The following is a 19053-nucleotide window of genomic DNA, read 5'->3' on the forward strand; positions in this document are numbered from 1 at the left end:
ACCGATCCTTGACTGAGAAAGTCGTTGTGATGACCGATCCTTGACTGAGAAAGTCGTTGTGATGACCGATCCTTGACTGAGAAAGTCGTTGTGATGACCGATCCTTGATTGAGAAAGTCATTGTGATGACCGATCCTTGACTGAGAAAGTGGTGATTAAGCAGGATAACTAGAGAAGAATGATAAACTGTTGCAATGACTCACAATACTAGTAACATGCTAGGTGCTAGAGGGGGATCAATAGGTTGACCTTCTAGTATTCCCTGGAGATATCCATACCTGGAGTATACCTGGAGAGGGTTTCGGGGGTCAACGCCCCCGTGGCCAGCATTTTACAACAATCCTTCCCCCTTTCGTCTGCCGAGCCTTTTGCTTTCATAGGCAGGGATTTTCGTGTGTAAGCTTGGTACTAATCCCTCTAGGATTTTTCAAGTGTATATGATCATGTATCTCTCTCTCCTGCATTCCAGGGAGTACAAGCTGAGGAGCTTCAAGCGTTCCCAGTAACTGAGGTGTTTTATCGCAGTTATGTGCGCTGTGAAGGTTCTCTGTACATTTTCTAGGTCAGCAATTTCACCTGCCTTGAAAGGTGCGTTATTATGCAGCAATATTCCAACCTAGATAGAACAAGCAACCTGAAGAGTGTCATCATGGGCTTGGCATCCCTAGTTTTGAAGGTTCTCATTATCCATCCTGTCAGTTTTCTAGCAGATGTGATTGATACAATGTTATTGTGTTTGAAGGCGAGATCTTCCGACATAATCATAAAAACATAGGAAAGAAGGAACACTGCAGCAGGCCTACTGGCCCATGCAGGGCAGTTCCATGTCAACCCCGGGCTTAGACCAATGGCCCACTCAGTCAGGTCACCTCCACTTAAGGAAGGAGCATGGATTCTGACCCAGTAGCACCAGATAGTCAGGTCCAACTCACACCAACTCACACCCACCCACACCCACTCATGTATTTATCTCATCTATTTTTAAAAATACACAACGTCTTAGCTTCTATGACGGTACTCGGGAGTTTGTTCCACTCATCCACAACTCTATTACCAAACCAGTGCTTTCCTGTACCCTTCCTGAATCTGAATTTTTCCAACTTAAAGCCATTTCTGCGAGTCCTGTCTTGGCTAGATATTTTCAGCACGCTATTTACATCCCCTTTATTTATTCCTGTTTTCCATTTATACACCTTAATCATATCTCCACTAATTCTACGTCTTTCTAGAGAGTGCAGATTCAGGTATTTTACATAAGTTTTTCGCTCTATTTTGTGGTTGGAATTTGTTTTATACTCCGATGTAGTTTTAATTTCCTCATGTTTTCCATATCGGAGTAATTGAAATTTCTCATCATTGAACTTCCTATTGTTTTCTGCGGTCTATTTAAAGATTTAGTTGATGTCCACCTGGAGTCTTCAATGGAGGACACTCTCATGCAAATTCAGGTGTCATCTGCAAAGGAAGACTCGGCACTGTGGCTAATATCCCTGTCTATGTCAGATATGAGGATGAGGAACAAGATGGGAGCGAGTACTGTGCCTTGTAGAACAGAGATTTTCACCGTAGCCGCCTCAGACTACTACTCTTTGTGTTCTATTTGTAAGGAAATTATATATATCCATCAACCAACTTTTCCCGTTATTCCTTTATCACGCATTTTGTGTGCTATTACACTGTGGTCACACTTGTCAAAGGCTTTTGCAAAGTCTGTGTATATTACATCTGCATTTTGTTTGTCTTCTAGAGCATCCAGGACCATGTTATAGTGGTCCAGTAGATGGGACAGACAGGAGCGACCTGCTCTAAACCCGTGTTGCTCTGGGTTGTGTAATTGATGGGTATCTAGATGGGTGGCGATTTTGCTTCTTAGAACCCTTTCAAAGATTTTTATGATATGGGATGTTAGTGCTATCAGTCTGTAGTTTTCTGTTACTGATTTACTGCCACCTTTGAGGAGTGTGGCTATGTCTGTTGTTCTTAGCAGTTGTGGGAAGACCCCTGTGTCCATGCTTCCTCTCCATAGGATGTTAAGAGCACGTGATAGGGGCTTCTTGCAATTCTTGATGAACACGGAGTTCCATGAGTCTGGGCCTGGGGCAGAGTGCATGGGCATATCATTTATCGCCTTCTCGAAGTCATTTGGCGTCAGGATGATGTCAGATAGGTGTGTATCTACCAAATTCTGTCTCTCTTAGTCTTCGACTCTCAGTCTGGTTAGCGGCTCACTAAAAACCGAGTCATTTTGGGACTTGAGTAGCTCACTCATTTCCATGCTGTCATCTGTGTAGGACCCATCGATAAAACTCCTCAATTACTGGGAACGCTTGAAGTTCCTAAACCTGCACTCCCTAGAACGCAGGCAGGAGAGATACATGATCATATACACTTGGAAAATCCTAGAGGGATTAGTAACAAACTTGCACACGAAAATCACTCCCTATGAAAGCAAAAGACTCGGCAGACGATGTAACATTCCCACAATGAAAAGCAGGGGTGTCACTAGCACGATAAAGACAGCACAATAAATGTCAGGGGCCCAAGACTGTTCGTCTGCCTCCCAGCATACATAATGGGGTTACCAATAGACCCTTGGCTGTCTTCAGGCAGGCACTGGACAAGCATCTTAAGTCAGTACCTGACCAGCCGGGCTGTGGTTCGTACGTCGGTTTGCGTGCGGCCAATAGTAACAGCCTGATTAATCAGGCCCTGAGCCACCATGAGGCCTGGTTACAGACCGGGCCCCGGGGGCGTTGACCCCCGGAACCCTCTCCAGGTATACTCCAGGTATTATCCAGGGTTGGGGTACCTTCAAGGTACCTGAAGGGCTCTTCATCCAAGGAACTTGCATCCTGGAGTCAAACCTCAAGTTTAGTGGCTCTGAGGGAGTGGTTCCACCGAGGTAGTTAGTGGTTCACTGAGGTAGCTAGTGGTTCACTGAGGTTGTTAGTAGTTTCGCCAACGTAGCGGTTCCACCAAGATTGCTAGTGGTTCCACCAAGGTATTTCGTGGTTCACCGAGGTAGATAGTGGTTCACTCGAGGTGGTTCTCCCTAAGTAGTGGTTCATTCAAGTGGTTCCCCGAGGTATTGGTTCACTTGAGGTGGTCCCCCCAAAGCAGCAGTTTCCACGAGGTGGCGGTTCATTCTAGGTGGTTCCCCCCGAGATAGTGGCTCACTGAAAGTGGTTCCCCCGAGGTAGTGGTTCCCCCGAGGTAGTGGTCCCACAAGGTAGTAGACCCCCGAGGTAGTGGTTGTGGAGAAATTTTCTCCAGGAGGGGGATATTAGCCCCCTTCAGCCCATTTCAGCCCTTTTCAGCCCTGAGGGTCCCAGCCCTCTCACAAGGGGCAAGGATCTTGTTTACTTCCACATCAGTTACAAGCAGATGTTTAACCAGCGTGTGCCAGTCACAAGTCACGCAACTCCTTGCAAGAGACCAACATTGCAACCAATGTGAGTTAACGCAAGTTAATGTGAGTAATAACCTCTGTACTGCAAAAGGAAAGGTACAGGGAAACTTCTACCTCACTTTTTTCACATATGGAACATAATGAACTCTAAGTGATTGAGACATATCTGGAAATCAAGCAGAGGAAATATACTCTGTCAGCTTTTTCTTCGTAGCTGAGGGCAAGCGAGGTGCGGCGAGGGGAGTTATAACTCAGATGACTTTTAACCCTACCAAGGGAGACATTAACGCCGGGATAACGAACAAAGAACACTGATTCGAACGATTTTGTACATAAAAGTATCTCAATAGACACAGCAGATACAGAGAAGTGTGATCAGGTTCTTTAGTGATAAGACTGTGAATGATAAACAATACTTGATGAACAGTGTGTAACAACGAGTGTTGGGATCCTGACGGAATGTAGTGCGACATTCTTCAAAGAACACGTCTGCTTCAATCAAGACGACCTATATCCGAGTTCAATATGGGTCCGATGCAGACACCCAGGTAGGTCTAGTCATAAATGTTGCTAATCAGATCAGCTGCGCAGCAGATAGCTAATTCATTTCTCTCGAGATGTACCATACACTCGATTATAGGCGGGCTTTTTAGCCCAACACAAGTAAGTATAGAGTCCCGTCAGTACTCAGTTATTGAAATACTGACACAACACCCTAGGGGGTGTTGTGTCAGTTTCTCCACACAGCACTTAGGGAGTGCATACGACACCTTCTCAAGACATCGCCTAGCTAGTGCCATCACTGGAACTATTGCGTCTTAACAACTCTTCATCACTCACCCTGGCATTCTTTTCTGTCCTCGGCTCTATTTCCTCTCATCGTCTTCTCTAAATCTAATATGTCTACCTCCTTCATTATTATTCCTCAGTCATGTGAATGTTCCTGTCGTTCTAAAAGATGCTAGATCCTCCTGTCGTTCTGCATTCAGTCCTCCCTTTTGAGTTCTTCAGTCATCGAGTCGTAGAAGCTGCAATTTGTCTCTATTAAACCCCATGACTGCCAGGTTTAGTGTCATGGGTAAACTCAATGAGTGTGGCTGTTTATTCCCTCATCGGAAATATTTATCAAAAAAACGTTTCAGTCCCGGGATCGAAAAGTAAATGTTTCTATGAAAGCTCTAAATATTTCTTTCTGTGAGGGGTCCATTTCTGTGGTTAATTCTGTTGTTTTATAAACCAAGAATGTCAGCAGGAAAAGAGAATGAATCGTAAAGGATTCTGAATCACTGGGTTTTGTTAGTATCTGTGATACTGTTCCGGCAGGTAGTGTGTTGCTTGCTTTAAATATTCTGGTTCTTTGCGGTGTCAGTAACACTGTGTTGTTGTTGGTTGTGTTCCACTGCCATGTATCTGCTTGTACCACTTGTTATCTTTTTTTGCATTTGCATTTTTTTTAGTATGTTTCTCCATGCTCCTAAAAAAAAATAATTCTCAGTTACCTTATTTTCATTTTCTTGATATTTAATTTTACAGTCATTTCTTTTTTTAAGAGAAATTCTGGGCACTTTAAGCCAACCATTTTCTGATCTGAAGTTTTAATTTGCACATCTGGTGAAAATAACGTTTCGGTCCAACTTCGATCATTTACAAAGTCACACTGGTGACTGGTAAATGGTCCACGTCGGAACGAAACGTCGTCGTAAGCTTCTCTCTTTTATGTGCGGGTTATTTGTATACCCTTGTTTAGACTGGAACACTTTCATTGTGACTCAGCTGACTCTTGCGACCGCCCAATAGCAACGAAGCAAAATCCATTCACTTATTTTTGTTTCGTTCAATCAGTTAAAACTGTAACACTTCCCCATGTAATCTCAGATTTACATTTAGACGTTTTTGAGAGGAGCAGAACACTGCCCAGCCCCAAAGGAAGCATCAGTTACAACAAGTCAACAAAACAAATACCTCGTGACAAAGATAAGTTTTTTAATTTAAAAGGGTTTTGCAGAACCGGGGGACACGGGGGCCAAGATAATTAAAAAAAAAGGAAGTCGGGGGAATTTTTTGAAAGTATTTATTGAAGGCAGGGCAATGATAACCAGGAGTAAGTAAGACAACACAGGGCAATGATAACCTGGAGTAAGACAACACGGATCTAAAATAACCTGGAGTAAAGAAAACCTTTTAACCAAGGGAAAATATAAGTAAATAAGACAAAAAGGGGACAATGATAACCTGGAGTAAGTAAGACAACACAGGACAATGATAACCTGGAGTAAGTAAGACAACACAGGACAATGATAACCTGGAGTAAGTAAGACAACACAGGGCAATGATAACCCCTTTTTGGAAGGTAAGAAAGGGAAACACGGGACAATGAAAACCGGGGAGTAAGTAAGACAACCCCGGGACAATGATAACCTGGGTAAGTAAGACCCGGGCAATGAAAACCTGGAGTAAGTAAGACCCGGACAATGAAAAAACCTGGGTAAGACAACGGGAAAACCGATAACCTGGAGAAAATGGAAACACAGGACAATGATAACCTGGAGTAAGGGGGGAAAAACACGGGAAATGTTTTTTTGGAGTAAGAAAGAAAAACCCCGGGGAAGAAAACCCTGGGGCAAGTGAAAAAACCCGGGGCAAGGGCCTTTCAAATTAAAGAAAGACAACGGGGGGGCCAATGATAACCTGGGGCAAGTGAAACAACACAGGGCAATGATAACCTGGAGTAAGACAACACAGGACAACGATAACCTGGAGTAAGTAAGACAACACAGGGCAATGATAACCTGGAGTAAGACAACACAGGACAACGATAACCTGGAGTAAGTAAGACAACAGGGGAAGGGATAACCTGGGGCAAATTGAAACACGGGGGGCAATGATAACCTGGGAAAGACAACACAGGGAAATAAAACCCTAAATTAAGTAAGAAAACACGGGGAAAGAAAACCCTAAGTTAAGTAAGACAACACAAAACCCCCTGATAGCCTGGGGCGGTGAAAAAACGGGGCAATGATAACCTGGAGTAAGACAACACAGGACAATGATAACCCTGGGGAAAGTAAGAAAACACGGGGAAGTAACCGGGGGAAGTAAGCCCAACCCCGGGGCAATGATAATTTTGGAGAAAATAAGCCCAACCAGGACAATGAAAAAGGGGAAATTAAAACCCAACACGGGGAATTGAAAACCTGGAGTAAGTAAGACAACACAGGGCAATGATAACCTGGAGTAAGTAAGACAACACAGGACAATGAAAACCCGGGAATAAAGAAAAGACAACACAGAGCCTGAAAACCGGGAATTGGGTAAGACAACACAGGCCCAATGATAACCGGGAAAAAGGAAAAACCCCAGGACTGATAACCTGGAGTAAGTAAGACAACACAGGACAATGATAACCTGGAGTAAGTAAGACAACACAGGGCAATGATAACCTGGAGTAAGTAAGACAACACAGGACAATGATAACCTGGAGTAAGTAAGACAACACAGGGCAATGATAACCTGGAGTAAGTAAGACAACACAGGGCAATGATAACCTGGGGCAAGTGAAACAACACAGGGCAATGATAACCTGGAGTAAGTAAGACAACACAGGACAATGATAACCTGGAGTAAGTAAGACAACACAGGGCAATGATAACCTGGAGCAAGTGAAACAACACAGGGCAATGATAACCTGGAGTAAGTAAGACAACACAGGACAATGATAAACTAATTAAAAACCAACCCCCGGGCCCCTTTAAAACCTGGGCAAGTAAGACAACCCACGGGGCCCAATAAATAACCGGGGAGTAAGAAAACCCCGGGGGTTCTCCTTCATAATAAAGTGATAAGTCAATGAAAAATTACTCTGGGGAGAATGTAAAATATAAGTTTGAGTATAAACTGTGTCTAGCATTGGGAATAATATTAGGAAGGAAAATATGAAACGGGAATGTTCGGGAATGCATTTTAAAAGCCTGAATGATCTATAACCCACTATGATAACATGAACGTAAAATGGAAAATTTTTAAATAGCAACTTGAAATTGAACAGACTGATGTTGTAGTGGCCAGACTTGGTTTTTAAAATACCCCCAATTGGTTTTGAGCCCAAGATGATGATCAAACTAAATGTAAATTATGTGATCCATTTGGTACTCTCTTGAACACTATGTGTAATTGCCCACTTATTGGGGAATACAGAGAAAAAGTATAATAACCTATTTAAATTTTCAAATTCTTATTAATGAAAATAAAGAATCAGATATACAAAAACCAAATTTCCTAAATTTGTTTAAAATAAGTGAACTGTAGATAAAAATCAATTTTGTACTACTTTTAACCCTTTTGGGAAAGGTTCCTGGGCCTTTTGTTACCCCCTTGGTCTTGTGCTGCCAACTGGATTTAGGTGCACTTTTTCCACTTCGGTGGCAAAATCTAAATCACGGGGCCAAAACCTGCGAGTACCCCAGTTAACCCGTACAAGGCAAAGACCGACGATTTTTCCCCAACTTTACTATTTAAAAAATCCCCGGTTGGAAAACCTTTAAATTAAGGCCCGGGTTTTCCCTTATCAAGGCCCGGTTGTGCCCTTGGCTCAAATCCCATATTGTGACCATGACTAAAATAACAGACTGTTTTGGGGGTGCCACTTGGCTCTCCTCACCTTGGTGTTTTCTCAGTTTCGGAAGTACCTGGTCACCTGGTCCCGGCCACGCCCCCCATTTAAATGGTCTGGTCAATCCAGATTCTAGGCCCTTTTCCCCCAAGGGGTCAACGTAATCCCCCCACACCCGGGTGCCAGGAAATCGGGAAAAGGTAAGGCAAGATCTTGGAGGGGGGGCGGGTCTGGGAGAAAGACTGATGGTGATATCCCCGATACCCTCAATTCATCTGACAGTCAATAGGTGGATTAATGCCCAATGGTAGTAGCGGGTGATTTAGTTTTTTCCCTGACAGTCTAACGGTGATTACTCAGTTTTATCTGACGGTCTAAAAATTTAACAGTGTTATCTGACGGCCCAACGGTACACGGTGTTTATGGCGACCCTAACGGGTACACAGTGTTATCTGACGTCTCCGGTTAACAGGTTATCTGACTCAGGTACACAGTGAAAACTGCTGTTGTTTTACAACGTTCTTTTTTTTTTTTTGTTATGGTAGGGGAGGGCGTAGTGGCTGGAATGGGCTGTGCTGTTGTTTGGTCTTCTGTTGGTGGAGGATTTGGTGCTTCAAACACTTTCCTCCCCTAACTTTGATGGTGATGTATAGTAGGGATCCCTACTGTTTTTTTTAAAATTTTTCGGGGTCATTTTTTTAAAGTGAAAAGGTTTGGGTTAAACGGGGACAACTCTTTATATATTGTGGTTAATCTGGCATAAAACATCTGGCCTCTTTTCCTTGGATCCAAAAGGCGAGTGCTTTTTCCCGGCCTGTACGTCTAGGCCCTTTTTCGTTTTAGGACCTGCATCTGAGCCTTTAAGTCTTGTGTGACGTCCATGTTAGCCGCTAAGTCCCCTAAAAAACATATGGATGGTACTAACTTTGATACTCAGCTGTACTCAAACTTTCAGGATCACGCTTTTTAACATCTACAGCCTGTGATCTGGGCCTGTGCTCTGGGCCCTGTGCTTCTGGGGGCCTGTTTTCAAAAGCCTGTCTCTGGACCCCCCCGTCTGGGGCCTGTTTTCTAAAAGCCTGTGCGTCTAGGAAATTTTTACACCTATGCCCCAAGATATTGTGAAAAAATTTTTAGGTGGTGGGGGAAAAATTAATTGCTGGGGGGTTTGGAGTGTTGTGGACTCTGTGTGAAAACAACATCCTGTTTATTCTGTTCAAAAACGTATTTTACTACTTGCGGGAAATGTCACTACCCCCAGTTTGGGAAGTACTAACAATGGTCAGGAGCCCCATCCCTATTTTTGTGCATCATGAACGATTCCCTTTTTAAACCTTTATCGGGAGCCCCTCAGCTACACTGGTAACACCTTCGGCTTCATATCGCCCCGGGAAAGAGGATGTCTGTGTTGCACAGATTTTTATCATTGCGGTTTTTGAAAATTTCCGCCGTTGCAGCTTTTTTGGGAAATAATTTTACCACCACACAACAGTTCTGGAAATTTTTCCCAAAATGGAAAAAACCCTTCTCATTAAGAACCAGAAGAATTTTTTTTTTGGGAAAAAATCTCTTTGTGGATGGGGGATTTCAGTCACAGCAATCATGAGGCAAGGGTTGAACCACTCCCCCGGGAGACAAAAACTTTAGCCCCACTGGTTTCCTAAAATATAGTAAAAATTAAAATAAACCTTACTTTAATATTAAATGTTAAAAAATGAACTAGACACTGTCTCTACAAATCTTCTGAATGTCTAGGGAAAAAAATACACATACATGTGAATGGAATTTTGAAAACTTTTGGGCCCGTATCACTTAAAAACAAGAGCATTTCTCCCTCCCCGGGAAAATGTGTTCATTTAACATACCTGCAATCACGAACCTGGCTCATACTGGTCAAAGGGCTGGATCACGGGGCGTTGGCCCTTTCCCAAAAAGGGCTAGGTTTCCCCCTAAAATCACGAAAACAACTGCTCAAAAAAATGGGTTTTTCCCAAATGTTGTAAAATCTATGGATCTGGGGATATACTGGCGGGGGGTGCGTCTACTCTTGTTGCCACTTCTCTGGAGTAAAAACGATGTTCCCCACCTTTTTTTTTAGCCTGTGTCGGGGGAAGGGGAGGGGTGTGGACTCCCTCTGGGTGCCTGGATTAATCTTCCAAAAAAAATTAACTCCTGGTGCCTATTACAAAATGCTTCGATCCATGCCCCGAAGGGGGGGTCCCAAAATCCGCCCGCCAAAGCGAGGGAAAAGGGTGGTGGAAAATTCTTGCAGCTCGACATTGGGAAAAAACCCACTGTCTGGGGGTTACTTTTCCCCCTCCTTTTTTTGAAACAATACCCCGTTGTGCCTACGTCTCGGGTGAAGCCAGTGAAAGTTTTTAGAGGCAGAGGGGAATGCTCGCAGGTACTCACTTTAACCCACCGACACATGTACCTGTCCCAAACCCACTTTTTTTAACCCCAAAATTCTCCCTTCCCAAATTTCCCTTTTTTTGTTAATTTGCCAAATAAATTTTTCCCTCTTTAATCACAACTAAAATCCAGTCTTTTGGGAAATTTTAACACCTTTTTTATACCCCATTAATTATTAACTTTCCATTTTATACATTTTCCCGTCATATCCTCCAAAATTTCCTGGATGCCTGAACATCCTGGTGTAATGTACCATCCCGGTGTAATTCCCAAACCTGGTTTGTGCCATCCTTGTAATGTACCATCAGGTGAATGCCCATCCTGGCTAATTTTCCACCGGGGTAATGTACCACCCTTAATTTTAATTCCATCCCGTTTTAATTACCATTTATGTAATGCCCCTCCCGGGGTTTAAAGTCCATCCTGGTGTAATGTACCCTCCCGGTGTAATGTAAAATGGTGTTTTACCCTCCCGGCGTAATATACCATCCTTTGGGGAATGTGATCCCGGGTATTTTTGCCATCCAAAAGTACCATCCCCGGGGAATAAACCATCCAGGGTAATTTTTCCCGGGGGAATGTCCATCCTTTTTAATGTACCATCCTGGTTAATGTAAACCTGGCATAATGTACCCTCCGGGGTTTTAATGTACCATCCCGGTTAAAACCACCCCTGTAATTACCCTCCGGTTAATTTCCATCCTGGTTTGTACCCCCCCTGGTGTTGTCCAAATTTTAATTGTCCTGGTGTAATATACCCACCCAGGTGTTGCCCTCCCAGTTAAAAATTTTATCCGGGGTAATAACCAGGTGTAAACCATCCTTTGGGGTAATGTGCCATCCTCTTTTGTGTATCCGGGGAATGTACCTCCTGGTTAATTTCCATCTTGGTGTAATATGCCGTCCCCCAATTAATTTTAATTGGTTTTTTAAATATAATTGAATGCCATCCAGTTAATTACCATCCTGGGGATTTAAAGTACCATCCTGGTGTAAATGTACCAAAACTTGGGTTAATGGCCCCCCTGGGGTAATGTACCAAACCTGGTGTAATTTTCCACCAAATTGGGAATTCCATCCCGGTGAATTTCCATCCCAATTTGTTTACCATCCCGGTTAAATTTTCCCCTCCCGGGGAATTCCATCCTGGTGTAATGTACCATCCCGGGGATTTGTTGGGGACAATGTAACCATCCTGGTGTAAAAATTAAAAATCCCCGGTTCAATTACCATCCTGGTTTTCAATGTTTCCTTATGTTTTTCCCGGGGTAATGTGTCGTCCTTTTAAAGTACCACGGTTCAATGTATTTGGTGTAATGTTTTCCAAATTTTTTTGGTGAATGTACCATCCCGGTTAATGTACCAAAAAGGTGTAATTTTTTCCTTTGGGGTTTAAAGTAAACCTGGGGTAATTTACCAAACCCGGTTTTAATTATTCCCGGTGAAATTTCTTCCCGGTTAATGTAATCCATGGGGTATGCAAACCCCCTTTGTAAAAGTACCTCCCGGGGTTAAAGTGTCCTCCGTGTGTAAAATTATCTAAATGCAATGTACCCCTCCCGGTTTAAAATTTTTAAACCTGGTTTAATTTGCCATCCGAAGGGGTAATTGCCATCCCGGAAAAAATTCCCTCCCGGGTTTTTTGTACCATCCTTTCAATTTTAATCCCCTTTTTTCCCTCCTGGGGAAATTTTTGCCTTTCCCGGTATAATGTACCATCCCGGTTTGTACCATCCCTTTTAATGTACCATCCTTGTAATACCATCCCGGTTTTAAAACCATCCTGGTGTAATGCCAAACCCGGTTAAAAGTCCATCCTGGTGTTTTTGTTCGTCCCGGTGTAATTACCTTTGTAATGCCATCCTGGTGTAATTAAACCGGTTAAAAATACCATCTTTTTGTAATGTACCGTCCCGGGGGGAATTCCATCCTGGTTTAATGTTCGTCCGGTTTTAATGTAAAACCCTCCGGGGCAATGACCATCCCGGGGTAATTACCCCCTCCTGGTGTAATGTGTCGTCCTGGTGTAATGTACCATCCTGGTGCAATGTACCATCCTGGTGTAATGTGTCGTCCTTTGGGGGTAATTGGGAAAATTTTTTTCAATGTACCCCTCCTTGGGGAAAGTCCATCCTGGGGTTTAAAGTTCGTCCCGGTTAATGTCCCCCTTTCCCGGTGCAATGTACCATCTTGTAATGTTAACCATCTGGTGTAATTTTACCATCCCGGTGAATTACCATCCTTTGTAATGTACCATCCCGGTGTAATTTCCATCCTGGTTTGTAATCACCCGGGGAATGTACCATCTGGGGTAATGTACCCCCCCTGGGGTTTAAAAACCATCCTAATTTTAAACTTACCATCCCGGGGTTTTGCCATCCTGGTTAATTACCATCCCGGGGTTTTTGCCATTTCCTTGCCAATTGGGTTTTACCATCCCGGGGGTAATTTTAAACCCAGTATAATATATACAGCCCTGGGTAATTACCATCCCGGTTAATGTAAACCTGGTTTTACCCATCCTGGGGTAATTTATACCAAATTTTGTTTTCCATCTGGATATGTCTTTTTCCTTGTAATGCCCCCTCCCGGTTTTAATGTACCCTGGGGATAATGCCCCTTCCCTTTTTAATGTACCCCTCCTGGTTTTTTGTACCATCCCAAATTTAGTGTACCATTCTGGTTAATATTTCCATCCTGCTGTAATGTTTCCATTCTGGTTAATGTACCAAAAATTTTTTTTAATCGCCCTCCTGGTATAATGTACCATCCTGGTATAATGTACCATCCTGGTATAATGTACCATCCTGGTATAATGTACCATCCCGAAATTTTTTACCCTCCTGGGGTAATTTCCTTTCCCTTGTAATGTATCATCCTGGTGAATTTTGTCCTGGGGGTTTCTGTGCTGCCCCTCCTGGTAAAAACATATTTTTTCCATCCTGGTGCAATTTCCATCCTGGTTGAATTTACCTCCCTGGTGTAATGTACCATCCTGGTGTAATGCCATTCTGGTTAATTTCTTTTAAACCCGGGGTTTAAAGTCCATCCTTGTAATGTTCCTGGTGTAATGTGCCATCCTTTGGGGTAAATTCCATCCTGGTGTAATGACCATCCCGGGGGTTTTCCCTCCTGGTTAATGTACCATCCTGGTGTAAAAAATTTCCCCTCCCGGTAAAATTTTCCTCACCTGGTTAATGTACCATCTAATTTAATTACCATCCTGGTATAATGTCCATCCTGGTGTAATATAAAACCCAATTCCAGTTTGTTTCCCGGTTTTAAAGTACCATCCTAGTGTAATGCCATCCTTATAATATCCGCCCTGGGTAATTTTACCCATCCTTGTAATGTACCATCCTTTGGGTAAATTCCATCCCAGTGTAATGTACCATCCTGGTCAATGTACCCCTCCCGGTGTAATGTTCCATCCCGGTTTTAATGCCATCCGGGGGTAATTCACCGTCCTGGGTAAAGTTTTCCATCCCGGGGTTTAAAGATCCTGGGGTTTAATTTTATCCTGGTGTAATGTTATCCTGGTGTTGACCCCTCCCAGTGTAATGTACCCTCCTTGTAATGTGCCATCCTTGTAATGTTCCATCCTGGGGATTCCATCCCCGGGGTTGTGCCATCCTTATAAAAATGATCCTTTGTTTCCCCCTCCTGGTTTTCTTATTTGGGGTTCCAAACTGTTTAAAGTACCTCCTGTTTCCCCCAAAAAATTTTTTAATTTACCTCCAATTTGTAATATCCATCCTGGGTTAAAGTCTTTCCATCCCAAATTAAAAATTTTCCCTCCCCAAAAAATATACCCCCGGGTTGTACCCCTCCCGGTGTTTCCACCCTCCTGGTGTAATGTACCATCCCTTGTAATTAAATCCTGGTGCAAAGTACCATCCTGGGGGTAATTTTCCATCCTTTGGTTGGAAAGTGCCCTCCTGGTATAATGCACCGTCCTTATGTCCCCCATCCTGGTGTAAGTCCACCACCGGTTTTAATGTTTCCATCCTGGGTAAAGTTTCCATCCTGGTGTAATGACCATCCTGGTTTTAATTTACCCCTCCCCGGGGTAATGTTCCCCTTTTGGGGTAACCATCCTGGTGTAATGTACCATCCTGGTGTAATGTACCATCCTGGTGTAATGTACCATCCTGGTGTAATGTACCATCCTGGTGTAATGTTAAACCGGTATAATTACCATCCCCGGGAATTTCATCCTGGTATAATATACCGCCCAAAAAAATGATCCTGGGTACCATTACCAATTTGTAATTCCATCCCGGTTTTTTTACCATCCAAGAGTAATGTACCATCCTGGTGTAATGTACCATCCTGGTGTAATGTACCATCCTGGTGTAATGTACCATCCTGGTGTAATGTACCATCCTGGTGTAATGTACCATCCTGGTGTAATGTACCATCCTGGTGTAATGTACCATCCTGGTGTAATGTACCATCCTTTCCCGGGGGTAATGTTCCCCTCCGGTTTAATGTACCCCAAATGGGTAATGTCCATCCTTGTAATGCACCTCCCCGGTGTAAAGCCATCCTGGTGTAATGTCCCTCCGGTTAATGCCCCTCCCTTTAATTACCATCCTGCTGTAATGACCTAGGAGTTTACCATCCTGGTGTAATGTACCATCCCGGGAATTGTACCCTCCCAGTGTGGTTTTCCCCTCCTGGTATAATATACCATCCTGGTTATTAAAGCCCTTCCCGTGAAATTTTATCCCGGTAAAAATTTCTTTTTTTTAATGTACCCTCCCTTGTAATTACCATCCTGGGTTAATGTACCATCCAATTTTAATATACCATCCTTTAATTTTACCCCTCCCGGTGTAATGTACCATCCCGGTTAATGTTTATTTGGGGTTTTACCATCCTTTAAAAATTACCCCCTCCCGGTATAATTTCCCTCCTGGTGAAAGTACCATCCTGGTTAATTTCCATCCTGGTGTAAAGTCCCCTCCTGGTTAAAGTCCATCCCGGTTAATGTTTCCCCTCCTGGTTAATGTACCATCCTGGTTAATTTCCATCCTTTAAATTTCCCCTCCTGGTGTAATGTACCACCTCCGGGGTAATGTACCATCCCGGGGTAATTACCATCCGGGATAATGTTTCCATCCAGTGAATATCCCTTTCCCGGTTAATTAAACCCTCCCGGTATAATGTACCCCTCCCCGTTAATTACCATCCTGGTATAAAAACCCCCCGGGAAATTTCCCTCCTGGTGTAATGTCCCCTCCCTTGTAATGTCCATCCTGGTGAAATGCCATCCTGGTGTAATGTACCATCCCGGGGAATGTTCCATCCTGGGGGTAATGTACCTTCCCGGGTAAAGACCGTCCTGGTTTTAATGTCCATCCTGGTGTAATTTCCCCTCACCTTTTAATGTACCATTCTTTTGTACCATCCTGGGTAAAACTTTATCCTTGGGTTTTTTGCCATCCTGTGTAATGTGCCATCCTGGTGTAATGTCCCTCCGGTGTAATGTACCATCCTGGGTAAAGTTTAAACCTGGGATAAAAATTCCATCCCGTTAAAAAATACCATCCTTTAATGCCATCCTTGGGAAATGTCCCTCCTTTTAATGCACCATTTTGAAATATAAAACTCCCCCCAGGAAGTAATGTACCATCCTGGTGTTTTGCCATCCCGGTTAATGTCCATCCTGGTGTAATTTACAATCCGGTTAATGTACCATCCTGGTGTAATGTTTTCCCTCCTGGTTTAAAAGCCCTCCTGGTAATTACCATCCCGGGTAATTTCACCAAACCGGGGGTAATGTACCATCCCGGTTTTAATTTCCCATCCTGGTTTTTTCCCTCCCGGTGTAATGTACCATCCTTGTGTAATGTACCATCCTTGTAATTTTAACCCCTCCTGGTGTAATGTACCATCCTGGGTAAAATTTTTTTCCTGGTGTAATATACCATCCAAAATGTAATTAATGTTAACTATCTGGCTATAATGTTAACTATCTGGCTATAATGTTAACTATCTGGCTATAAGATGTTAACTATCTGGCTATAATGTTAACTATCTGGCTATAATGTTAACTATCTGGCTATAATGTTAACTATCTGGCTATAATGTTAACTATCTGGCTATAAGATGTTAACTATCTGGCTATAATGTTAACTATCTGGCTATAATGTTAACTATCTGGCTATAATGTTAACTATCTGGCTATAAGATGTTAACTATCTGGCTATAATGTTAACTATCTGGCTATAATGTTAACTATCTGACTAACTATCTGGCTATAATGTTAACTATCTGGCTATAATGTTAACTATCTGGCTATAATGTTAACTATCTGGCTATAATGTTAACTATCTGGCTATAAGATGTTAACTATCTGGCTATAAGATGTTAACTATCTGGCTATAATGTTAACTATCTGGCTATAATGTTAACTATCTGGCTATAATGTTAACTATCTGGCTATAATGTTAACTATCTGGCTATAATGTTAACTATCTGGCTATAAGATGTTAACTATCTGGCTATAATGTTAACTATCTGGCTATAAGATGTTAACTATCTGGCTATAATGTTAACTATCTGGCTATAATGTTAACTATCTGGCTATAAGATGTTAACTATCTGGCTATAAGATGTTAACTATCTGGCTATAAGATGTTAACTATCTGGCTATAAGATGTTAACTATCTGGCTATAAGATGTTAACTATCTGGCTATAATGTTAACTATCTGGCTATAATGTTAACTATCTGGCTATAAGATGTTAACTATCTGGCTATAAGATGTTAACTATCTGGCTATAATGTTAACTATCTGGCTATAAGATGTTAACTATCTGGCTATAATGTTAACTATCTGGCTATAATGTTAACTATCTGGCTATAATGTTAACTATCTGGCTATAAGATGTTAACTATCTGGCTATAATGTTAACTATCTGGCTATAATGTTAACTATCTGGCTATAATGTTAACTATCTGGCTATAATGTTAACTATCTGGCTATAATGTTAACTATCTGGCTATAATGTTAACTATCTGGCTATAATGTTAACTATCTGGCTATGATGTTAACTATCTGGCTATAATGTTAACTATCTGGCTATAATGTTAACTATCTGGCTATGATGTTAACTATCTGGCTATGATGTTAACTATCTGGCTATAATGTTAACTATCTGGCTATAATGATAACTATCTGGCTATAAGATGTTAACTATCTGGCTATAAGATGTTAACTATCTGGCTATAATGTTAACTATCTGGCTATAATGTTAACTATCTGGCTATAATGTTAACTATCTGGCTATAATGTTAACTATCTGGCTATAATGTTAACTATCTGGCTATAAGATGTTAACTATCTGGCTATAATGTTAACTATCTGGCTATAATGTTAACTATCTGGCTATGATGTTAACTATCTGGCTATAATGTTAACTATCTGGCTATAATGTTAACTATCTGGCTATAATGTTAACTATCTGGCTATAATGTTAACTATCTGGCTATAATGTTAACTATCTGGCTATAATGTTAACTATCTGGCTATAATGTTAACTGTTAACTATCTGGCTATAATGTTAACTATCTGGCTATAATGTTAACTATCTGGCTATAACTGTCTGGCTATGTTAACTATCTGGCTATAATGTTAACTATCTGGCTATAATGTTAACTATCTGGCTATAATGTTAACTGTTAACTATCTGGCTATAATGTTAACTATCTGGCTATAATGTTAACTATCTGGCTATAATGTTAACTATCTGGCTATAATGTTAACTATCTGGCTATAATATTAACTATCTGGCTATAATGTTAACTATCTGGCTATAATGTTAACTATCTGGCTATAATGTTAACTATCTGGCTATAATGTTAACTATCTGGCTATAATGTTAACTATCTGGCTATAATGTTAACTATCTGGCTATAATGTTAACTATCTGGCTATAATGTTAACTATCTGGCTATAATGTTAACTATCTGGCTATAAGATGTTAACTATCTGGCTATAATGTTAACTATCTGGCTATAATGTTAACTATCTGGCTATAATGTTAACTATCTGGCTATAATGTTAACTATCTGGCTATAAGATGTTAACTATCTGGCTATAATGTTAACTATCTGGCTATAACTATCTGGCTATAATGTTAACTATCTGGCTATAAGATGATAACTATCTGGCTATAATGTTATGTTAACTATCTGGCTATAATGTTAACTGTTAACTATCTGGCTATAATGTTAACTATCTGGCTATAATGTTAACTATCTGGCTATAATATTAACTATCTGGCTATAATGTTAACTATCTGGCTATAAGATGTTAACTATCTGGCTATAATGTTAACTATCTGGCTATAATGTTAACTATCTGGCTATAATATTAACTGTCTGGCTATAATGTTAACTATCTGGCTATAAGATGTTAACTATCTGGCTATAATGTTAACTATCTAGCTATAAGATGTTAACTATAATGTTAACTATCTGGCTATAATGGCTATAATGTTAACTATCTGGCTATAATGTTAACTATCTGGCTATAATGTTAACTATCTGGCTATAAGATGTTAACTATCTGGCTATAATGTTAACTATCTGGCTATAATGTTAACTATCTGGCT

This window comes from Cherax quadricarinatus, chromosome 18, assembly GCF_038502225.1.
Source record: "Cherax quadricarinatus isolate ZL_2023a chromosome 18, ASM3850222v1, whole genome shotgun sequence".
Lineage (NCBI taxonomy): Eukaryota > Metazoa > Arthropoda > Malacostraca > Decapoda > Parastacidae > Cherax > Cherax quadricarinatus.